The sequence below is a fragment of the Atractosteus spatula genome, chromosome 7 (assembly GCF_055471065.1).
Source record: "Atractosteus spatula isolate fAtrSpa1 chromosome 7, fAtrSpa1.hap1, whole genome shotgun sequence".
In the NCBI taxonomy this organism is placed as follows: Eukaryota; Metazoa; Chordata; class Actinopteri; order Semionotiformes; family Lepisosteidae; genus Atractosteus; species Atractosteus spatula.
Window position 1 is genome coordinate 61,217,138 of NC_142712.1, and position 25,525 is coordinate 61,242,662.

The following is a 25,525-nucleotide window of genomic DNA, read 5'->3' on the forward strand; positions in this document are numbered from 1 at the left end:
AAAACAAAATCCACAAAAGGAGATCCTGAAAAGAGCTTTTCAAAAGTGGCTTTCGGGTTGGGTGATCAGTTCGTTTTAGGTACTGATTGCAAGAACAAAAACCAAAAACATAGAAACCTGCAGTTCAGCATTCAAAGGAAGTTATTGTTCTATCTCACACGTTATTTCCTGCGGGCAAGAGAAATAAACTTGAACAATGGTTGAGAAGTTTACCTTGTCCCACCTGCAAGTGGTGTTGTTGGGCCAGTAGGTGGAACTCCTCCATCCAGCCCAGAATTTCCAGAGCCAGTGCCTCTGCATGGTGACAGGAGACACCATGCTGTAGGAGGTATTATCTTTCGAATCAGACATGACACTAAGGTTCTAACTGAGGGATCTTAAATTATTAAAGATCCCTTGCCATGGTTTGTAACATTGTGTTTGTACCCGAGAGTTCTAGGTGAATTCCACTCTGGGCCTGCACAGTCTGGCTACCTTGAGGCATGAAGCAATTTCTCTCTTCTCAATTCAACAATTCAATTCAATTTATTTTTATATAGCGCCTTTCACAACAAGAATACAATTAAAAAAGGAATAAATGAATAGGGGTATTAATCCATCCATCATGTCATCTGTATGTGAGTTCTCCGTGCAGATCTCTGTAGACCAGCAAAATCATCCTAAACAATAGCTATATCCACGACGTCCCTCTTGGATCTTGGATATCCACGATGTCCTCCACCTGATCTGCTGTGTAGTGGGACTGCTGAGGAAACATGAGTTCCATAGATTACCCTGGTGGGTCTCTAAACGGAACCACCTGTGTGTTAAGCTATTTAGAACTTTTAAATAATGTCTTCCACAAATCAGTTTCTTGTTATTTACCAAATTATGTGGTGCATACTGTATATTTTTTCTTTGGATAATACTATGTGCAGCTCAAATTTTCATAGTACAGCATTGTCCAAAACTGAAACTAGTACACTAGGAGAAAATCCAAACTGCTTGTTTTTCTAAAAATATATTTTTCTCTCCACCGTCCTATTCATGGTCCATGTGCAGTATGGTCATATACAGCTGTCAGCATTTCCTATTTGTCAGTGCTGCATGTTTTTCTATTGTACAATTCTGACAAAGAAAATAATGAGTGTTGGGTTATAGCTTACATGTAAGTCAGTATACACACAGTAAAGGCTTCATAAATTGCATTATGTTGTATCTGAAATTAGTAGTATTCAGATTACAAAGATGAATAATGAATAGTAAGGATTTTTTTGGAGAGCTGTATAAATATCTCAAGTGTTTCCCTGTTTCTAGTAAAATGAATTTGAAATGATTATCAATGTGTTGCTTTGTTGTATGCATAACCTCATGTTTTGTGGCTGGAACCTGTACTCTATATCACACTCAGTAATGCAATAAAAAATAACCATTAATATATGCATGCTGGATGTTCTGAAAATAATCACTGCGCATTCATATTCCTTCTACAAAAATGATGTGGCAAAATTTCATTTTATGTACAACCCACTAACATACGGTTACTATAGCTTTTGTTTTCACTAAACAGTTCATTGAAATTCCTCAATCCTCCTTTGTCAAAGCCATACAATGAAAAGACAGAAAAAGTTCTGCTTTTCTCAAATGTGTCAACTTTCGCTGATGTTTCTGTTCAGACTGGACTGGCTGTTCTGATACAATAAAACAGTGGACAAGCCAATGGGATTCAATTGACATGGGGGGCTTTCAGTGGGAGGGCTGCCTCAGTCAGTAGTTCAGCTGAACCAAAGTGTGTGCGGTGTTTAAGTATGATGAAGATAATGGGGAATTAGTCTCTCAGCTCAGTTCATTAGTGAGTTAGTTTCAGATGTGAGCCAAGTTCTCTTTCCCTTCAGACATCTTAAAGTCACTTTCGCAACATAGCAGAGGTGTCAGTGTGAGAGGCTCCCCATGTGGCAACAGCAGTGTTGTTTTTAATAAAGGACTCACTGACCCCAGGACTGTGGGGGCCTCCTGTCAGCACAATTTTAAAATGAGGAAGGTTTGCCTCTGGCTGTCACACTGATGTTCATCATTTTAAAAATATATGTACAGCATTCCATATTACTGCATGCTGTCAGACTTAAATTGTAAAAGTGTGTGATAAAACATGGTGCTTGCTTTAGGCCACTTGTAGGCTATTTGTTTTAGAAAACCAGAGAAAACTTTGTTAAAATGGAGGTGCCAGGGGATAAACTTGCAAAAAAGCATGGTTTGTTTATGTACATCAGTGCTGGACATACCTTTACTCTGAGTCCAAAGAACCGAAGATCCATATCCAGACTCTCATTGCAGGCTTCATAAAGTGTTCTCTTTCACCATTCACCTGTGACCTCGTGATTAGCAAAGCAAAACTGCAGTAGACCTGAACAAAAGGAGCAATGTGACAGGTGTGTTAACAAGTTTTAGACTGCATTGCCTTTCCCTCATTTGCATGATCAGTTTTTAGTTAGAAGCAGGAGAGCACAGATAAGAAAATAAGAATCTAGCTTAATGAGATGATGATATGATATGAATACTAGTACCGAAGATGCTGGCAACATGAATTACACTTCCTGCTGCTGATTTTTGTGTCTTCCAACCACTGCCTGTAAACTTATGAGTCTGAATTGACACATTAGCCAGTCTGCTGTTGCCCTCAGTGATGCACCAGATGCATATGACCCAACTGATATGCTTCTTGTGAGGTGACTTGCACTTACAGTGCCTTGCGAAAGTATTCGGCCCCCTTGAACTTTTCAACCTTTTGCCACATTTCAGGCTTCAAACATAAAGATATATATTTTTTATTTTATGTGAAGAATCACCAACAAGTGGGACACAATTGTGAAGTGGAACGAAATCTATTGGATTTTTGAAACTTTTTTAACTAATAAAAAAATGAAAAGTGGGGCGTGCAAAATTATTCGGCCCCCTTGCGTTAATACTTTGTAGAGCCACCTTTTGCTGCAATTACAGCTGCAAGTCGCTTGGGGTATGTTTCTATCAGTTTTGCACATCGAGAGACTGAAATTCTTGCCCATTCTTCCTTGCAAAACAGCTCGAGCTCAGTGAGGTTGGATGGAGAGCGTTTGTGAACAGCAGTTTTCAGCTCTTTCCACAGATTCTCGATTGGATTCAGGTCTGGACTTTGACTTGGCCATTCAAACACCTGGATACGTTTATTTGTGAACCATTCCTTTGTAGATTTTGCTGTATGTTTGGGATCATTGTCTTGTTGGAAGATAAATCTCCGTCCCAGTTTCAGGTCTTTTGCAGACTCCAACAGGTTTTCATCCAGAATGGTCCTGTATTTGGCTGCATCCATCTTCCCCTCAATTTTAACCATCTTCCCTGTCCCTGCTGAAGAAAAGCAGGCCCAAACCATGATGCTGCCACCACCATGTTTGACAGTGGGGATGGTGTGTTGAGGGTGATGAGCTGTGTTGCTTTTACGCCAAACATATCGTTTTGCATTGTGGCCAAAAAGTTCGATTTTGGTTTCATCTGACCAGAGCACCTTCTTCCACATGTTTGGGGTGTCTCCCAGGTGGCTTGTGGCAAACTTTAGACGAGACTTTTTATGGATATCTTTGAGAAATGGCTTTCTTCTTGCCACTCTTCCATAAAGGCCAGATTTGTGCAGTGTAAGACTGATTGTTGTCCTATGGACAGACTCTCCCACCTCAGCTGTAGTTCTCTGCAGTTCATCCATAGTGATCATGGGCCTCTTGGCTGCATCTCTGATCAGTCTTCTCCTTGTCTGAGCTGAAAGTTTAGAGGGACGGCCAGGTCTTGGTAGATTTGCAGTGGTCTGATACTCCTTCCATTTCAAGATGATCGCTTGCACAGTGCTCCTTGGGATGTTTGAAGCTTGGGAAATCTTTTTGTATCCAAATCCGGCTTTAAACTTCTCAGTATTACAGTATTACGGACCTGCCTGGTGTGTTCCTTGGTCTTCATGATGCTCTCTGCGCTTTCAACAGAACCTTGAGACTATCACAGAGCAGGTGCATTTATACAGAGACTTGATTACACACAGGTGGATTCTATTTATCACCATCAGTCATTTAGGACAACATTGGATCATTCAGAGATCCTCGCTGAACTTCTGGAGTGAGTTTGCTGCACTGAAAGTAAAGGGGCCGAATAATTTTGCACGCCCCACTTTTCATTTTTTTATTAGTTAAAAAAGTTTCAAAAATCCAATAGATTTCGTTCCACTTCACAGTTGTGTCCCACTTGTTGGTGATTCTTCACATAAAATAAAAAATTTATATCTTTATGTTTGAAGCCTGAAATGTGGCAAAAGGTTGAAAAGTTCAAGGGGGCCGAATACTTTCGCAAGGCACTGTATATTTTCTCATAGCACAGCACATTGCAGTAAATGACTGGTCTGTTTCTACTCTACAGCCCACAGAAATAATCACCACTACTTGGTAATTAAAGAATGGGCCACTCCTATTGAACACATCATTCCCTTTCTCCTTCTTTCGATAATACATACTGTATGGGCGGTACATATTTATTTCAGGACAAACAAAATGTGCTGTGTAAACCTTTTTTACAGCTTTTTTTTCACTTGATTGGATAAAAGTAGGCAGCTCCAGTCTCAAAACAGCTTTCTTTAACAATCCAACAGCAGCTTGAACCCCAACAGCACTGTACATTTTGTCTGTTACAAAAACAAGAGAAACAAACTTTTTAAGCGATTTTTCATGTCCTGCTGTTTCAGATGCCTTCCACACCTCTGAGATTTGTAGTAAAGAAATATAGGACTTAGTCATGCCAGGAGTGTTTTGTCAACTCATTTCTTATGCGACATAAGGTGTACATGATCTATTAATTAGGTCTATGGAGTAACAGAATATAGTGTACTTCATAGTACATTTTCATGCCTGTTACTTCTGGCACCAAAAGATTGTAAATTAGAGCATTCTCAGAGAAAGATCCACAGATAAGGCTTCAGTCCCAGAATTCACACTTCCCACAAACCATCTCTTCAAATCTATCCTTTAAGCTGACTTCTGCAAAGAGCGTGTTCTCTTTTGGACTTGAGACCAGGGTTAGGATTTGAACCAGCAAAGTTTAGGTTGTATTAAATGTAAGTGCACACATATTGATTATCAGAGCAATTCAATGTGGTGAAAAAAGAAGCATGCGAGACTGTTATATATATATATAAACCTATGATAATTAGAGAAAGACAATGTAAAAAAAACAATGCTGTTGTGTTTGTCAGTGATACACTGACAATGTGCTGCCATCTTATTGTCAAGTATTTTTTTTACAAATTAATAATTTGTCTTAAATAATATTTTAACTGGCAGTATTTCAAGTCTTTCCCATGAGATTCTCCTGTAATTTCACAACTGTCGACTACTTGGACACTGCATTGTACGTACTTTGCTGGTTTCGGGTAACTGGTAATAATGCAGTACCACCGAATTAAATTTACAAAATATTTTTAAGAGTAAAATACTCGTAAAACTAGAAAACCTGAAGATATTGCACAGCGAGCGAAAGAAAATATAGTGTTAAACATACTACGGTGTTTTCTAACAAGAAAAATAACCTACACGTCTTAATGGAGAATTCAGAAATGTTTGTAGAAACGTATACTGTAGGTCATACACTATTTCGGTAAGGGTATCTCATAGTTTGATCAAATTTTTAAAGATACATTTCCGTTCTGTAAAGAGTTGTTGTAATCAAACGTGCGGTGTGCACTGTAATCAATAGCTTGCTCGGGGATCTAAGGGGGGGTGAGGGGACTTAAACTGATATTTTAAGTAAAATAAATGTATGTGCACTACGGACTTGCTCGTTTTACACAAAACAATTGCGCAACACGTGGCTCTGGAAGCGAGAAGCGACCCCCCCCCCCCTCTGTGCAGCAACAGAACATTCTTCAGGAGTTGTTTTGGTCTGCTGAAGTCGAGTCAACGGGTTCATACTGTAAGTGGGCGAGGCTGCAAAAGCCGAAAGCAGTCAACAAGACAAAATATGAAAATCGTATTGACGCATAAGTACAGTTGGCGGTAATACAAGCTCGTAAGTACTAAATAAAACTTAGTTGCATTTCCTAAATCTTAGATGGGAGCAAACAACAGCAGACAGAGCTTCAGAATCTAAGCAGTAATCATAATATTAGCGAGAAGAGAAACTGCATTGTTTCTCCTGGAGTGACCCCGCTGGTGAACAGAGAGTACATCCCGTCCCTGTGATATTAATAGCACTGCTTGCGTCACCAAATTGTGCTAGACTGCTCTGCTAGACACGCAATGTGGAACTACAATACAGGGCCAGCAGCGCACAGTCTCTCACAGGCAAACAGCGAGTTATAAAACGCTGGCAGCTGTCACTTCAGCAAACCGCAGTTATCTGACTCATTTCTCGGTTTCATTTGCACACCCTCCACAAACAGAAGGTACCAGGTACATAACCGGGCGCACGCAACACTGGCGTCTTAAGGTTGTTGCTAGGTCCGAAGAAAAATAATCTTTTTATGCAGTCCTATCTGAAAATGGTTCCGCGGTGTTTGACAAAACGTCAAGAGAATAATAAAACTGAAAAAAAATAAATAAAAGAAAACACCGTAGTTACTAGTTACAGCCTTGGTCATGTTTAATTCGTCTGACTATTTTAAGGTGAAGTTCTTCTTGGAGAAATAAAAAAATAGCTCTCTACGCTCAGAGAAAACTGCTCTTCTCCTTTAAGTGCTGCAAATCATTTTATGAATTGTATCCCGTATTTCTTGGGATGGTGGGAATCGCCCTTGACAGACCCCAGACAGTGAAGAACCACCAGTGTTTGTTTAAAATGCCTGATGATGCGATGTTTTTTCCATGAGTCATGAAAATGACTAATGTACAGAATCAGTTGTTGTTTGTCTGCCATAGAACTAGTAAATAACTTCAACGTTGCGTTCACTGAATACTCACTGTGTAAGGAGCAGTCATGATATGTACAGACCTGTACAAATCTATGCCAAAACATCACCCCTGCCAAGCTTCAGTTTAAGAGATTCCTTAATATGGATGCCATAGTATGATGTAGTTATGTACCAGTACTTTTTCAAATAGTGCTCTCACAAGGAGGAGACAGAATTAAAGACAGGAATGGAAGCATTGCTTGGTGAACCACACTAATATATCAATAAAATAGCAACATCATCTAAAAAAACAGTAGTTCAACTGTTAAAAAAAGTTGCTTTTAAAGGATGTCTTCCCTCTCAAGCAATTCTCGGATCATAACACAGCCCTCGTTGCAATTTTTTTGTGAAGCAGTCTCTGGTGATTTCGATTTTTTTTCAGAAACACCAAAACGAGATTTCCACCCCTCCAACACACCACCATGCCACCAATTCCGCCCCTCTAAAATGAAGACATGTGCAATAAGGGTTTACAGCAGAAGCTCTCTACTGGCCTCACCTCATCTGACACCATGCAAGGATGGAAGCTGTAGAGATACAGTACAGTACTGTAGGAATGGATGCAGCACCAAATGCTGTATTAACTGCTGTGAGACCACCCAGCCACATCTACTGTACTTCTGCTGCTGCTGCAAGAGGTCAAGAAAGGAATTAACACTGAGCAATAGTACTAGTTTAGAGCAAGGAGCAGCCTTCTTCAGAACAAGGGACAGAAAAAAAGCTTTTACTGAACGTAACCATGTGTGCTCATTCACAAAATTCCCTCTTGGACAGGGACTAGGTGCAAGGTTCATATGACGAGCGTTCTTGAGGGGTCAGGTATACCTCAGGGAAGACGATTTAAGTGAAGCCTTCGATGACTGGAATTTCTGGAAGCTAGTTTTTATTGTGCCGGCATTCTTTTTCATCTACCATAACAAATTCAGATTTTTTTTAAAGTACTCGGTGACAAAAGTTCCCTTGCTAAAGAAAGCTGTTATTTTTTCTGCTCCTGGTTAAAAAATAAAATCCACTGCACATACCGCCCTGTTTTGGTTTTGAGCCCGTTTCTTTTCCATGTTCCATTCTGTAAAATAAATGGATGTAGACCCGTTCCCTTCCCCCAGTCCTCTAGTATCAAAGCGCTGGGGATCGGACGAGAGGCAAGAGCTCTGGGGCTGCAGAGCTTGGCACCGTCCCAGGAAGAGGGTGGGTGGAATTTTCAATGATGGGTTCAGTGACTGGTCTGTTGGGTGGGGATCTGAGGTTTTCCTGAGAGCTCTGTGAGAAGGAATTGGCTGTAGACTGCTCCCAACCTGGCACTGACAGGCCCGTCTTCAGAAGTCTCTTCCCCTTGGAAAATGCTCATGGTAAAATAAAGACACACCAGAAGTATTTAGAAACGGCCGTCGCCAACCAGCAAACAATGCATTTAATGGTGGGCGTGTTGTGTCGTACCGAAGGGGTTTTTGGATTGTGGGGGGTTTTAAATTTTTTAATTTGAAAATTTACAGATTTGTGTTGAAACAAGTCCTACGTAAGCTGAAGCCAGATAAGAGGAACGGAGAAGCAGATGATTGCGAATAAGCACACCACAAACATTGCACTCTCCCACATTATCAAGTTTTGTTGGTTAAGTGGCCTTAAATGAACTCTGATTCTGCTTAAGAAATTTCCTTTACCTTGTTTTTTTTCATAAGATACTTGGTACATAATGGTGCAATACACTGCTCTTATAAAGGCTTGGTCAATCATGCCATGCTGCAATAGAATTTGTGTTTGTAATACTGGTGGAAGGGAGATAGAATTAAAATAACATTTCAAGGCTATGAAATCAATACATTTCCATTATGGTATTCACAACAGGAATGAATCAGTCTCTTTATATGCACACATGTAAGAAGAAGGACATAATGTACCACCACTTGAGCCACAGAACTGCTCGGCTGCTTCTCTCTGAAAAAAAAACAAGTCAGTGATGTGTGTAACATGGAGAGCCCACATTTTTCATCTGTGTCTGATCGCCCTTAGCTTGCGCCTTGATTAGATCTCTCCATGCTTCCATATTCTGTGAAATGCTCAATTATCAGGGACATCTGACCCACACCACTTATATTCCGTTTAGACAAAGCTGGTCTCATGCGTCTCACTCAGACAACAGGCACCATGCAAATTACAGTCCCAACCCAAACACACCCACTGACAATTATGAGTAAGATATTAACCCTTCAATAAGGTGTTACCCATTTCAGGAGTGGAAAACAAACCACTTGAGCTCTCCATGGGTTTAGTACACATTGTTTAAATAATAACCTTTTGGCTTAATACATTACTAGGTTCATCCACTTGCCAGTGTTAAAGTTTAGCAATTTTAAAGTTTTAAAGTAAAGGTCCAGATTATATAATCTGCTTTACACTGATGTTTTTATATCTTAATTAATATGCAACCAAGTGTGCATGCTTGCATATTTTATCCACAATGTTCAGATGTTTTAGGCATAGGCAGCTAACCATTTCAGTGTATACATCCCAGCTTCTGAAAGGACTTTCCAAAGTGGATAGTGAGAATGTAGTAGGGCAGCCAGATAACATTGCCTTGAGCTTTAATGCTTATCGTGGAATGAAGAACGTGCAATACTCATGTACTTCCCCACTGTGTTTCCTGAAACGCATCCCTGAGTATTCTCTGAAATCAATTTTTATTTATATCACTTACAGGGAATTGTAAACAATAAGCTAATGAATCTAATGTCATAGGAATGACAAGTACACAACTGAATAACAGGAAAATGCAGACAAACTCAGGAAACCTTAAAGACACCTTCTCTAAGGCAATAGAAATTTATAAAGTAACTAAACAGTAAAGGGAGCTTAATTACTCATTGATAAGCAAATGGGTAAGCAGATTTTCTTTGATAAAGATTTGTTTTGTAGCATGAACACTGAGGGCCCCATTTGAACTGTTTCCAAAGACGCAAGTGACACATTTAATTGGAATGAAGAAACTGTCGCCATAACATAAAAATAAAATAACAAGAAACAAATGAGCTAATCAGTGTTTGGAGTGCATTCTTTGAAATTTGGTCTCAATTCTGTAAGGCCATTGTATTCTTGAAAGCTTCTCATATTCTCTGTCATATAGACTCTATCTGATTTACAAAAATAGTTCACTTGGTAAAGACACTACTATAGGGGTAAACAGCCGAGTGCTCATGTAGTTAATTGGAATTGGTTTCCTTGACAGGTGCAGTAGAATCTATTTTAGGTTTTCAGAAGTTGTCATTCAAAGATCTGAGGAGGCCTAACACCATAATTAGACTGTTTCTAAAGTCACTTACAAACAGTAACCAGTGCCTTCTTCATTCTATGACTTCTTGATTTTCCTCTGTCAAGCAGAAGAAAACAAAAACAAGACAAAAACAGCTTGTTTATGTCCCACTCTTGTATGTGAAGTTCAGAGTAATTGAAATATGTCAAATATCTAAGTGTATAATTTTTACACTACCTGTGTTCTTTATGTTTTGTACTGTAAGGGGTATAAAAGGTTTTGCACAGTGAGAATTCCTACTGCTGAATGAAGCACCAAGAAAATGGAAAACACAGAGATGTCCTCAGATGACTTTGGCACTAACTTGTCTGGAGTCTGAATCAGGGCCAGTTACCTCACCTCAAAACACAGAGCTGAAGCAATGACTTCTGTGGTTTGCAGTGGACTAAGAAGTCATATGGCTGTTCGCCATCTGTGGCACAGATTAGCTAACTCACGTGCTAATTAATATAGCTGAAGATAAGAACTCATCAATAAAGCAAAGACAGCTATCATTAGCAGGATTAGGCAGACGTTAATGGACCATTCTACTTTGACAAGGATTTAGCAAGTCTGATGTCTGTTCTCATCTGGATTTATGGTGCTGAGCACTCAAATAACAAGACTGTCAGGCTTACAAAGTTGAGCTAACCTCTTCTCTCTCAATGCTAAACAAAATCACCCTTTTAAGGAAGCAGCATTTTCTAGTTCATGTCAGTTTCCCCAAATGATTTTCATTGGCATTTAGATTTAATAATTGATTGTTAACATATTTGCAACGGACATTAGATCACAGAGACCGCGAAAAAGACTAACATTTAGAGGGTAGCCTTCTGTGGACAGTTACAAAAGTTTACACACTTGAAAATTGTTTTATGTTTTACATAGGTCCTGTGATCACATTAGCACAAGGAACAGGGTACATTTTAGGCACAGTACATTTAAAAATCCTGTTGGTTAAAAACACTTATTTTTTGTCTGAAAGGCCTAATTTAACTGTGGCCTTTCTTTTCCACATGAGCATGCTAAGTGGTTTCAGACAATTTCACAGATTATTTCACAGTTAGTCTGGTGCTGGTGAGGTGTTTTTCTTTCTTGACAAAGAAAGAAAAGTTACATCGGATCAAAATAGGAATTTATTTAGTTACTTACATGAACAATTTGCAGTTAAGCATTAGCATTAAAATTGCCTTAGGTTTTTCACAAAGATTGAATATGCCTTTCACATGGACTGTGAAGAGGTGGAATGTTTCATTTCTATCACAGGGTTCTGCTGGGAAGGGTTTCTGAATCAACAGGTTTAAGGAAGCAAGACCCTAATAAAGCCACAGTGTTGTCATAGCGGAATGTCAGTTGCTGTTCTTTTTCTCTTTTTGCTTCGCAGCTATTCAATGCCCTTAAACCACATGAGTCAGGCTTTTAGCTCACATGATGAGTAACAGTTGCTATAAAACAACCACCCTTAGGTATTATTATTCAGGCTTGTGGCTCTTCAGCACTAAAGCAGCCAGATAACCATGGAGGACCAAAATGATGTTTGCATATTGGTTGAGCTTTGTGGCTTCAATTACATGATTTACCAAAAAACATTTTACAATCCCCGTCTCCCCCCATGTACACACCTCCTCCCCCCCAAAAAAGTTCAATGCTCTTAAACCTTGTTTACGTGCGTCATGACTCCAAATTACGACACTCCAAATTCTACACTTAAAAATACCTGTCCTGGAGTTATACACCTGAGGCACGTCACATACATAAAATAAGGAAAAAGCAACAATCAAGTTATCTGTTGATTTTCTAACCACTTTATCCAATACAGGTGTCGCAGGGAAGCAGGAGCCTATCCCAGCATGCAACGGGTGCAAGGCAGGATATACCCTGGACAGGACACCAGTCAGTCACAGGGCACACAGAAATAAACACAGACAGGCACACACTCACACCAGGGCCAGTTTTCCCAGAAGCCAGTTAACCTACCAGTATGTCTTTGGACTTAACTGGATGGCCGTACACAAGAGACTGGCAACCAGAGAGGTCCTCTACAGACACTCGCTCACCAGGAACCTGCATTGCCCCTGGGACACGTGTTTCATCGAGGAGACTCAGGAGCACGTGTTCTGGAGCTGCCCCTTTGCCAGAGCGGTGTGGGGCAGAATGGGCAAAATTATGCATCTCCTGGGAGCAGGAACGCTGCTCAGTTACCAGTACATCCTGCTGGGGCTGGCACCCACCGGATTGGACAAGGGGATGCAGTTCCTGATGTGGCTGCTGCTGTCCCTCACAAAACAAAGCCTGTGAGACACGAGGAACACTCTCACCCAGCACAACCCAGAGTGGGGAGCGAGGGAGCTGGAGGAGAGGATCCTGGAGGACCTCAGAAGGAGGATGAAGCTCAATGTCACCAAATGGGGCTTCTCCACAGCAAGGGAGTGCTGGAAAGGACTTTGGGCCCTGTACAGGGACTAATGGACAAAAGCCAATGGTAGGGCTTGGAGGTACTCTTTAATTGCGCAAATCCAGCCCCATCATCCACTTGCACGGATTGATAATGGACAATCACCCCACGATCGGAAAGTTTTATTGCATGTGAAGTTCCTACCTGGTTAGAATGTTTACTAAGTTTGTGAGAATTTTTTTTGTGAGATGTTGTTTTTGGAAATACATTTTGATAAAAAAGAAAATACATTTGGACTGGAGGATGAAACCAGAGGACTCAGAAGAAACCCAGACGAACATGTGGAGAACATACAAACTCCTTGCAGACAGCACCCCTGGAATTGTACCCAGGACCCCAGCGCTGCAAGGCTGCAGTGCTAACCACTGTTGCTTTATTGGCCCTATACAATTTCTTGCATTAGGAACTCGTCTTTTCACATACCCCAGCTTGCTCTCCATGAGACACAGACACACAGACAGGGAGAGAAGCTGGGGGTCAGAGCGCAGGGTCAGCCATTGTACAGCACCCCTGGAGCAGTTGGGGTGAAGGGCCTTGCTCAGGGGCCCAACGGGGTAGGATTCCTCTGCCGGCTGCGGGATTTGAACCAGCAACCTTCCAGGCACAGGTACAGGCGCAGATCCTGAGCCACAGAGCCACCGCTCCGCCCCATGTTATCAGTTTACAGACAAATGTAAGATTTTCAGATGTGTATTTAACACATCTCAACCTTTTGTGATTTGCATGTCAAAGGTTTTTTAAATATTGGGCCCTGGAGGCTCTATCAAGCAATAAGCATACAGACCTTTTTTTTAAATAAAATTATTAAAATGATTTCAGAATATGAAAGAACAAACAGTATATGAAGAATCAGCCAAAAGGTTCAAAGCAAAAATCTGTATACAAACAGAATGATAGTGAGTACCCAGCTGTCTGTTCTAGTATCACATTACAGGTAAAGTAAAGCAACTTTCATTATTTCACTTTCAAAATCAATTGTGTGGCAAACATCACTTGTCAGCTGTTGGGGCACTAATCGCAACATTTGCAATCTATTTGTATTTTTGGCAGGAAGCACTTCCTCAGGGCAAACTTGTTTAAAAAATTTAATGGCAGTAAACAGCTTTTACTGGAGGCCCTGGTACGATTCAGGAGAGACTGCTCATTAAAATCTTACTTCAGATTTAGAAGGAGAAAGCATTTATTTGTTTAGGGGAACCCACATGTTTCATCAGCACTTAAAATAAAGATCATTTCTCAGAAGTCATACCTCATCCCTGTTAACCCACACTCATAGAAAAACACGGCTTCACTGGTCTGCTGCAACACTAATAAATTGGCACATTAATGACTTAAATTAATCTCTATTAATCATAATATTAATGAAATAAATTAATTGATAAATAAAGTATATTTACTAAAGCAAAGGTGCGTAGTTGTGGATGAGAGATATTAGTGATGCACAGATTCCAGTGAAAAATAAATGACACATTATCACACTACTCCTAGGTTCCTCTTTACATAATTTGTGACTTCCAAACCTCTGGTCTGCAGTGTTTGTCAAAATTAGTGTATAATTATAGAAAATTATCGAGATTAAAGACCAAAAGGGTTCCTTTACAAAAACAGGCACTCCTGTGAAAATTATACTAGAGTGCAAACCTGTGGCAAAGGGGAAGAAGAGGAATTCAGTACATGCCTTACTGCCATTCCGACCATCTTCAGGAGGCCTGCCACATGCTGGGATGAAAAATAATCCCGAGTTCCTGAAAATCACGTTATTTAAGTAGAATAATTAATTTGTTTAATTAGATGTGTTAAAGGATTGGGCTTTAGATTGGAAAGTTGTCTGCCCATCTGAAGGGAAAAGGATTGTGGCAGCCGTCCCCTGCACTTCGAAAATTAATCACTTTACTGTTTAAATCTGCTTAGAATCACCGGGATTGGAATCTTAACGAGTGTTTCTTAAACGTCTCGTTAAGAACTTATGGCAAAAAACGAGCAAAACTGTGCCACAAAATGGCCTATAAATCACTTCACCTTAATATGACATACTTTTCACATCAGCCATAGCGATTTCAAATGTTGCATGTATCCACACTCCCTTTCATAACACCATGCTCAGAAATACCGTTGTATGTCACCAGGCCAGATTACATCGTATTCGTTCACACATAATTGTCTGAAAAGAGAGCATTTCTCAAAAAGTGTTCAGAATGAAAGGTTCAACTTTGTGTTCAACGGTTTATCATTAGTTTTAGTTGTGTGATTTCGTGTTCAGTCTAGCGACTGACTGATAGTGTAGCTGCTGGCTCCTAGGGCCACGGTCAGGGGTCAGACACTAGCCTGGGAAGAGTCTGTGTTCTTCCAGGGATGGTACAGGCTGTCTCTGGGTACCCCCCTTACCTCCCGCCACCCAAAGACATGCTGGATGGGCCTGATTTTAAACTAGAGACTTACGCTATGACCCCTGCAAAGGACTAGCATCCATTTTCGTTTGCAGAGTGTCAGGTACTCTCAGAGTCTTGTGCTCTGGGTTTTCATGATCCGCACCGTGGTACCAAGATAGGCATCTTTCTGATGGATGTACAGTACTGTAGTCAGGCTCTGTATTCTTTCCATTCTTAAACAAGTGCTGCCATTTTTACCACCTCAGCAGTAGAATTCGTAATATAACTGCTGTGTCAATTATAAAGAATACATGTGTACAACAACATTCCTCAGCTTGGAGCAAACACTGCAAGACTGATGGTGTATGGTGTGTAATGGACTGTATATTAATCTCAAATGTCTGGTAAGGGCATAAGAGATTTTATAGCTTTTGCACTATTACTCTGTAGGTAGAAATTAATAAAAAATAAATGTTAGTGTCGTGGCATACTGAACGATCAGCTCGAAAATTATTATGATTAAACTCTAATATATTCTGTCATTTAATTAAAAGCAGATGGTGCTTCTGTAGATGATGAAATCTGAGGTTACATATTGCTCTCATAATTTATTTTTCTTAATAATTTCATGTAGCAAATACTTCTAACAAAAATTACTGAACCTTAAAATGTGTGGAAAATAATCCTACATAATCATGTTGTTTCCTTATCACCACGACACTTGCACAATCTACAGTATGTATTTTGAATGTTCTTTCCTTTAAATATTAACTTCACTCATGTGCTTTATAGAAAGGATTTAGAGAAAGGGGGTAAAGTCAAGGTTATCCTGCTTTTGGTTGCTTGTGCTGCTGATTATAATGTGGCCTTCAATTAGGCTGCTCTGATCAGAAACTCTTTCAGATAGAATCAGACCATTTTTATGTAAAGAGTGCCACCTCTCTAAAACTCCAAGCAGTGTTTTTAGGCTATGATAAACACCACATGTGTTATGTAAAATTTCCTAAATAAAATAACTAAATAAAAACATACCATTTAAAAACTGTTGTGTTCCTGTAACCAATTCAGATTTTATTTACACTGCGTGAAGAGAATAATATAAAACTGTAGGCAAATTGCAGATTACTGTATATTGCAGGTTCTTAGTGTGATGCTAATGATAATCTGAAAAAGATTAACTACTTTTCCAGATTTTTTAATCCATTTGAAGCTTTTTCTATGATGGATGTTAACAAAACAGAATGTTCTGTTAGAAAAAGGAAACCACGATATGACATCTAATTATTTAGGCTTGTGAACTCTGATACCATGTCATACTTTTTACACCAGGTAAGTTTTAAAGAGAAATGAAACTTGAAATGTTAAAATATATTTTAGAGCATTAATGAAGATTGTTGTTAGTCAAACGTTTTTTAAAGCCTTTCGAAAGGAAAACTCTTGCATGGTAAATCTTATCTCCGACAGCAGAAGTTCCAATGAAGAGAAAGGTGAGATTCGAATTTGAAATGAATTAAAGGAAAATCAAAGTGTCTTTGAGACAAATTCCACACAAGATTTATTATCAAAAGTGACCTTTATCATGAAAAGCAATGAAAAACCCCTAGTCACTATCTTTCTAAGCAAGGACTTAATAAAAGGTGTTTTAAATTTACTTGAACCTTTGTTTCTAATCATTTTGGATATCACATCAGTTTCATCCTGGTTTAGTTTGAGTAGTTTGACAGCAGTAAAGTACAGACCTGACTTAATAAGCTATCTACCGTACTGTGTGGAACTACAGGAAACATCTTATGACCCTCTCATGGGAATAAAAGGTTTAGCTTCTCTGTGTACTTTTTCTCTAAAGTCTCTAGGAACTGTGTGTTAAGGCATGTGCAAATTGCCAGAAACTGCATCACTTTAGATGGCAACAAAACAGTTTTGAACCAATGAGGTGTATTCTTCTAAGCAGGAACATTACAGTAAGTATGACTACACAAATAAAACAATGGTTGAATCATGACCTTAGAGTAAAAGTAAGTACTTTGTGAAACTTCTTATGCTGTAACATTAAAAATCTTGTGTGTCCCCTCAAAACAACATTAGCCTGAGCTGAAGACCTTCTCGTCAATCTGGCTCCATGATCACAGAAAAAGACACGAGGCCTGTCGTACTTCATTCTATTTATCTCTAGTGCAATCTGAACGGATCAAACTTAGAAAAACAATCACAAAAAAGTGCGAATTCTGTGTAGTAAATGGGTCATGGCCCTAATATGATGTTGACCAAAAGTATTCTATTTTTAAACGAATTGGCTTGTTTATTTGGTTTTCACAGTTTGGGATAAGAACAAAGCTGGGACAACCTCCTTAACAACAAGTCCTCTGTTGCAAGATGTGTTTTTCTTCTCCAGAGCCCAGAGACATGATTCGAAGAATGTAATAGCTCCTGAGACACGTTTCTAAGAATTTAATTGTCTAGTAGCGTGAGCTTGTCACCCTCAAAGGAGAGGCTGAGACTGTCGTGAGCGGTCTCTGTAGCTCTCTTGTTAACAACTGGCTCTGACCCATCAATCACACCCCTTAGGCTGCAAACCTGTAATCCTGTAATCTGCTGAATAAGGCTTGACCCACCTACCTACAATGAACAAGGAATCGAAAGAAAGGTGATACTCATGCTCCTAGCGTGACATGACAAAGCATCACACTTTGTTAATAATTAATTTCCAAGATTAACTAATTCCTTGGCTTCTTAATGATGAAAGCAGTAGAAAAGATCTAGTTGTGTATTTCAATACTAAGCGTACATTAACCTGTTGTGCCTCCCAGTAAAAGAAAAACTAAATAATTGTTTTATTGGTATAAAGTCCAATAATTTATAATGTAGATCCTGCTATGGTGATTTCATTATTAAGTTACTTTGGTTGGTTGCTTTTCTCAGCGGTAGCTGCCATAGAATGCAGAATTCTTTTGTTTTGGTTTGGTGTTTTTTTTTTTGGAGTGAGCTAAACATTTTTTTTTTTAGCTGAGATGAAATGAGATTTTAAAACAGAGGCCATATTTGTTTACCTCTAATCATATGAAAATGATTAGATGTAAAATAAAAATCCATAACTGAAATCATCCATTATGAAACTACAGTCACTTGCATGACACCTTAGCTGCTGTAATACAGTAGGAGTACAGAGGCTGACAGCTCAAGATCAAGATCATACAGAGGTAAAATTCCCATGACTCCCCCCCCCCCCCCCACTACCACGGCTCTGAAGGAAGCAGGTAACTTGACAATTCACGGGTTGTTTGTAGTGGCAAATGTCCAGTTACCCATTGCATCTAATTGTTTTACAGTCAGCTTCAAGGTTTTTCAAGGTCTTCAGCTGAGAAGGTAATTTAATCTAGTGGCATGGACAGTGCCCCTGCTTCTTCATTGCTCTTAAGGCACCTGCTCGTAACACGTGCCCTGACACACAATACTGATGTACAGTACACAAACTCCCAGACAGCTCCTTCTGGAGGTCTCTCACAAAGGGTCCGAACTGCATGTCTGCACACAGCCCATCTTTCCTTTCATCTTACTAAAGCAATATCTCTTCTTTCATCTCCTTTAAAGCTGGAAGAAAAGAGGACATACTCACAAAAATGTCACAGAAGTGCTATAAAATCCTTTTTCAGAAAAGGTTGTATTGTAATGCCCCTGCTTTTAAAGCCACCCCTCAATAAAGCTGCTTTTTAAAACTGGGAACAGTCCTGACATGGATGTCAATAAAAATACTGTTTGATACTTTTTCAACTATGGACTTTGAGACAGAGCATTTCTTTCCCGAACCCCTAAGATGACTAAGCCTCTGGATCCAATAAAAGCTTAAAAAATAATCAGTATTTTTATTAGAATTGTGTTTATCTCAGAACCTGACTAGAATACAGGCACTAGTTTAAGGAAATAAACCTTTTCTCTTAACTACAGTCCAGCTGTAAAAGACAACCAATAAAGGCACAGAAATAGTATGAGTCTTGACTTGCCCTAGGATCATCTGATACATAAGGAATTAAACCCAGCTTGACTCTTGTCATTTGAAACCTGCCATAATTATCACAGTTTGAGGCCTAACTAGAAGGTCTCAAACTGTGTTTTTAAACTCAGTGTCTTAAATGTTACCATTTCCAAATCTCTACTTTTCTGAAGTCATATTTACGAGCCTTTTGAGACTGTTCTATGTCAAAATAAAAAAAACAGTAGCTTTTGACTTTTTAGGATTAATACCACACACAAAAAGTTTCAATTTAATTAAGTATGCTGTATGAAATTTGTGTGGTAGCGGAATATACATTAATTATTTTAGAATATCAGGGACTTTAATGGACTTTTATTTATTTCTTGGCTGTACAGTATATACTGGCCCTTAGTTTTTCATGACTTCCATTAGTTCACCAAGAAAAAATATCCATATATTGGAAATAAGTAGATGGAGATCAGTACAGACCTCTAATGGTTTTAGGTGTAAACCATGTGAACCCCAAGAGCTCATGAAACATACTGACCGGATTGAAATCTCAAACCTGTTGGCTATTTATTTTCAGCTATGTAAATTCAAAACCCTAGGATGGTTGTGAGCTGGGAATGTCCATTAATCCCCAATAACTACAACAGTTCAGGGCTGTGGTCAGCTGAAGTCTAAGATGGCAGTCAATGGGCAAAAGGCAGGCTGCAGTCCATTGCAAGACACACACAAGAGGGGGGAAATGGATCTAGACAGCATGTCTTTGGACTATGGGAGGAGACTGGAGCATCTGGCTTAAACAAAGCCCCAGGTGCTCCAGGCTGGAATGAAGCCCAGTAAAAGCTGTGAGAAAGCAATGCTAACTGTGTGTCCACGTGTCTCTATAATTCAAATCAAAAATCAACTTTGCATTGACCCTGCTTTCGCATTCAGAAGACCGTTCTATTCCTTCCTTTTGTATCGCCTCTTTAGTTTCCCATAAACATCTGTATATCCAAAAGAGACATGCTATTGCTGAGATCACTCACCTACTGAGTGGTGATTACAAAGCAGGTACTTTAGCAGAATGAACAAAATACAGTTTTCTAGCTTTGCTTAATACACATCCAATCAACAACTGAAAAGAGGAAGGAATCTTTTCCTTATTATTTGTATTATATTGTCTGGATTAATTGGATCATGCTGGATTAATTAATATTCCAATGAATACAAATCAATACAGTAATTAATCTAAAATTTGTTTTACAGTCTAAGGTATACTGAGGTATTGTCTTTTACTTAAAACAATATTTTAAAACTAAAATTCTAAAATACAGAGGTGTTAGACACTAGTTCCGGTAGAAGCTATTTAGTCAATGAAGTTCACTAAACTACTTATGAAATGATTCTTCTACAGTTTCAGTGTCATACAAAAACATATTCATTATGGCAAGCTCAATGTGGAATTCTTGGTTTAAATATTATTGTGAGCTTGGATATAGTACCTTAATCTCCTACTAGCGTGAGGTCCCAAGTGTAACTTTAATTGGTCTCTATGGCAGCTGAATATCGCTGTTTGCTTGTTGGTTGCATGGTATGGCAATGCATTATTAATGGTGAAGAGTTCTGCATAAAACCAATGTAATCTGATGCTCCTTACTGAATACCGTTTTACCGTTTTTTTCTAGGCCATTGTGGGAAACTTTTCAATGAAGGCTGTGACAGGCTGCACCAAGAAATACTTCTTAAAGTTACATGCTAGTGTGGTTGGAATTAAAAGTGAGGTAAAGGTGTACCTTTGATGAACTGGAAGCTGTACTTAAACAGTTTAATTTGTAGCATTTACTTTGATTTATACATACAAAGTAATTTTTGCTGTTAAGTACAGTTTGAATACAGAGGTTTAAAATGCTTTAAATAACAGCTGATGTAAATTTGGAACAACAGTTCTCTTTATAAATAAAAATAAAAGCAGAAATACTCTCATGTTTAATAATCAACATCCTCTGTGTATTTTACAAATCCGAGCTTCATCTGTACAATGTCAAATCACACACCACACAATGTTCCTCAAATGATTCTAATTTTACACTGAAAAAACTAAATTATTAATAAATTCGACACAAATTTAAATTAAGTTTAAATGATAATTTTTCTATTTTATTTAAATAGGTCATAAAGAACCAGAGTAAGCTTCTACATTTCATGTCTGCTGGGTTCATGGTTTTTAAAACAAAAGTTGGGGATGAGATCAAAACCTAACCTCATACATTTCCGTCTAACTACCGACACACCTACCACCTACACAGCCACACTTCAGTGTGTGTGTGGTGTACTACCTAGTGCTTAGTCTGTAGTGGAATAATGCAAAGCCAAGGATTTTTAAACCTATTGAACCCAAGCATTTTAAGATGCCAAATTCAAAACTACCATAAAAGTGTTTGGGTCTCCGTCATACAAATGCAATTCAGATAGCTTAAGAGTTGTGCTTACTGATCAGAAAACAGACATAAATTGAATCTGCTCTTCATTTACCTGAAAAAGACAATTACGCTGCCCTTCTGTAAAATAAAGCATCTTCGCAGTTTGAATCTCTTGTTTGCTCACACAAAGTGATGACTCTGAATCACTAGAAAAATCATTCTTGAGACCTATATGTGTTGTAAACATACTGTTTATCTGTTATGAGCACACAATATATACATGTGTACATTTAACCGGCTCAGAATACACATCGTACTGAGATCTCTATATTTTTACAAATACTTTCCCATATTTTCTATTAATGCTAAACTACTTGTTTGTCTAGACCAGAGAAGACCTATTTTCTAAGCTTTTAAATATATGCACATTGTAAATTGGACTCAACAGATATACACACTCATAAAAGACTTTGGGAAATAGCAGGCAGGAGATGTGTGTAAATGAACTATTCTAGCACACTCTGGTGGATAGAGAGACCAAGTGAATTTCTGTTCAATGTATTCTGTCCATAACCACATTCTTCTGACTGGAGGTTTATGCTGTATTTAATAGTAAGGTTTCCATTATATACATATCAGATCCTCTCTGAGCCACTGAGCCACAAAAATAAAACAATTTCTATCAGTTCTATTCAGTCAATTTATGTTGTTTTATTGTAGTTTTTTCTTACCTTTTCCATTTGATTTCACATGACTCAGTCTGCAGTTTTGAAAAAAACATAATGCTGTTTTAAAGTGCTATTCAATGCTATATAATAGTAATTTCCACTTTTATAAAAATCTATAACAATTTTTTTCTAAAAGGAACTTCCAAAAGGATGCGTGCAGGTATTTTTTCACAAAAGCTGAGCTAACCTCCCGTGTTTTTCTAATGGGCATACTACACCCAAAATATTGAGCTGTGAGATTTTTATACACATGCTTTTTAAACCAACGCAGACTGTACTGTGTTAATTTTGATAATGGACTTGGGATTGAAGTCAGTGTTTATAGTGCTGGTCATTCTTGACATTTATAGGAAAATACATCTTTTTCCTCAGAAGCTCCAAGAACTAGGTAATAAAATAGGGAAACGTGATGTATTAAACACAGAAAGATGACGTTTGTTACTGGTTTAGGAATGAAGAGAAAACAGCTTTTTAAAAGAAAAGGGTTAACCACATTACAAGCTGTGTCTTGCATGCTAATGTAATACTACTAATAAATTTCTTTCAGAGTACACAGAATTTTTCACAAAATGTTTTAAAATGTACAATTAACTAAGAAGCTTACAAGATTAAGATAACTAGGCTAGTAAAAATTTAAACTGCTCGATTCTGACTCTTTCTGAAAGACTAGATTTTTGTAAACTGGGCAAATAGTACAAATAGCTAATGCATTTTAGAACTTTTCACAGACTCACTTTTTGTGTTTCCCAGGGACGGGCATTTGATCTCGTGTCTTAATTTTCAGCAGCACAAAAGTCATCCTGAGTGTTTTCTTTACAAAAAAAGAGAAAAAAACAATGGGTGAAAACATCGCATTTTTAATTTTTTTTTAAGTACTCGTTAAGTACTTTCGTGATTGCAAGCCAGGCGAAGAGCATGCTATTTGTGGAAATGACAATGTGCTGCATTCAGAAAAAAAAGATTTGCTCAGTAAGCATCAAGAGTGGAAGTGAAGATAGCGTCATGCTGAATGAAATATTAATTTAGTGCTGCATTTTTTTTTTACTACTGCAGCACAATGTTGGTTCAGCCATTAGTCTCTCTGACTAACCATCGTAATGCCATTAGAACATATTAAAGCAGCAGCTTACTAGAAGGAATTAAGCATTAGCCCTTCTTAAGGGAAGACAATACAGATTCACACTTCTGTAGGTCAGAAGAAGACAGTGTAGTATCACCAGAGAAGTTCTCCAATGTAGCCCCAAACATTAGGGCACACCAACAAAGACTTTGGATGATTCCATCCGCTATGCCAACTTTTTCAAGCCTAATGAGGTAATGCTTTCCTTTTTCCTTCATTTCAGGGATTCTGGGATTTTTTGCTTAGAGGTGGTGAGAAAGTTTGTCATAAACTGTGCAAAACTAATATGTAGCATATGTTGCATCATCCAGGTGGGGGCTGCATATTAGAGGTGTAGGAGGGGAGTCCCCATTACCTGTAAAGCGCTTTGAGTAGACTGTCCAGAAAAATGCTATATAAATGTAAGGAATAATAATAATTATTATTTTTATTATTATATGTTTAAATTAGCTGATGTTAACTCCATCCACTGTATCAACTACCATTAATTTGGTAAGAATGAGACTGATGTAAAGCCTGCAACCTTTTTCATGAATGATGTGACATAAGTCAACAGAAAAGCAATTAAAAAGATAATGAGACCCAGGTAAATAAATTCTCACTGTAAACGTCTTTATAAATATATATTAATTAAATAACTCAAACTCTAGTCAAAATGGTTATAGTCGTAAGAACAGAGTGCTTATATTTCCTGGAAATGGATTTAAAAATAAACCCTCACCCTCACAAGCAACAGAAACTGCTCATATCAATTCCTACTTTATGCACCATTTTTATCAACCTGTTGTTTTGAAACATTCCTTGAACATGGAATGACTTAGTCAACTGTCTTTGTAAAGTAAACGTGTACCTTAGAACTGATGATTAGCTTATCTGCTCTCAAATATAGGCTTTTCTTTGAAAGACAACCTGCCAGGACGTTGCATGTATTTTATGTTTTCATTGCATTTCAGGAACTCAAGTCTTTTCAATGGGTAAACACGGTTCAAAGTGACTTGGTTTAAGGTTCACATTTCAGACTCATCAAAACAATCTGCTTCCCAGAGGAAAAGCTATTGTGCTTTACACAGAATTTTAGACTATCATCACTAATCTGTCCTTGTACTTTAATTCAGTGTTTCACAATGTTGGAAGGGTACTATTTCACAACATTTCTCATGTTTTTACAGCAGTCGTAAATCAGAGTAACAGTTTATTTTTTAATATTCGGAAACCATAATTCCTTTAGATAATGCCCATCTGATTTTCCATTTTTACAAGCAAACAACTATGTGTATCAATATTCAAATTCCACTCTTTTGATAAAATGTAAATAATAATAATAATAACAACAACATCACTTTATTAACCCTTTACAGTTTCTTGCATTAGGAATTATCTTTTCGCATACCCCAGCTTGCTCTCCATGAGAAACACAGACACACAGATAGGGAGAGAGCCTGGGGTCAAAGGAAACGTTTGTTTCATTTCTGCCGAGAAACAATTTATTAAGTTGTGCAAAGTCACCAGAATTCGTTTTTCCATCCTGTACCAAACAAACTTGACCACGACAGGGAAACATTAATCAGAGCTTTCTTTCTCCGATACTAATGACGTTCTTGTCCTTACTCTGTCCTTATCTCAGAAAGTAAATATGTCTCCCGATTCCTCCGAGACTTAAGTTTAAAACAATATGGGTTCTCTTCTCTTCTTTCTGTCGTATTTTTCTAACTCTGGAAAACCCATTTTTATGAGCTGCTTTGGAAACACGAAAGTTAATGAAGTTTCTTTCTTCGCTCTGTCTTCCCCTCGCTGTCTTTTATTTTGGTAACGGTACCACCTGGTTGCTTGAAACGGGTTTACTCTGAACGGTTGACCGCAGGTCTTTGTGGCGTGGGGATTAACCTCAGATTGATCCTCTTATTTCTAGGAGAGAGGGGATGCGTTTGTCTTTGTTAACGTGATCGGCTCCACCCACTCATCTAACAATGTTCAATGCTGTGCATTTGCAGTGTTAGTCATAATGCTACAAATTAAAAAAAGCTCCGGTATCTGGTGCAGGATTCCCAAGTCTATTTAAGGAATACCTACTGTAGAGTAACACCCCAAGTTTTCCATAGTAATGGTGTCAAGTAGATTTGTAAAGGACAAGCAATTCTCTACATGTGACTATAAGAAGAGATAGTAAGAACACGTCTTAGATTCAATGTAAGTAAATAACAATACCAGAAAAGGGAGACTCACGTGTCTCAAATGAATTCTTACTTCCTTGTGACAGC

The 25,525-nt window shown here is 38.4% G+C and overlaps 1 long non-coding RNA gene across 2 annotated transcripts; it reads right to left on the bottom strand.

Annotated features, from left to right (window-relative positions):
- LOC148831564 (uncharacterized) lies at positions 1–25,525 on the bottom strand. Of its 2 annotated transcripts, XR_016091306.1 has the most exons (5): positions 25,491–25,525; positions 22,882–22,958; positions 22,151–22,179; positions 2,262–2,383; positions 1–745 (listed from the first exon to the last, which is right to left on the bottom strand). It is a non-coding gene; the product is annotated as an uncharacterized LOC148831564 (long non-coding RNA). The 2 variants fall into 2 exon arrangements; XR_016091305.1 differs by lacking the exon at positions 22,151–22,179.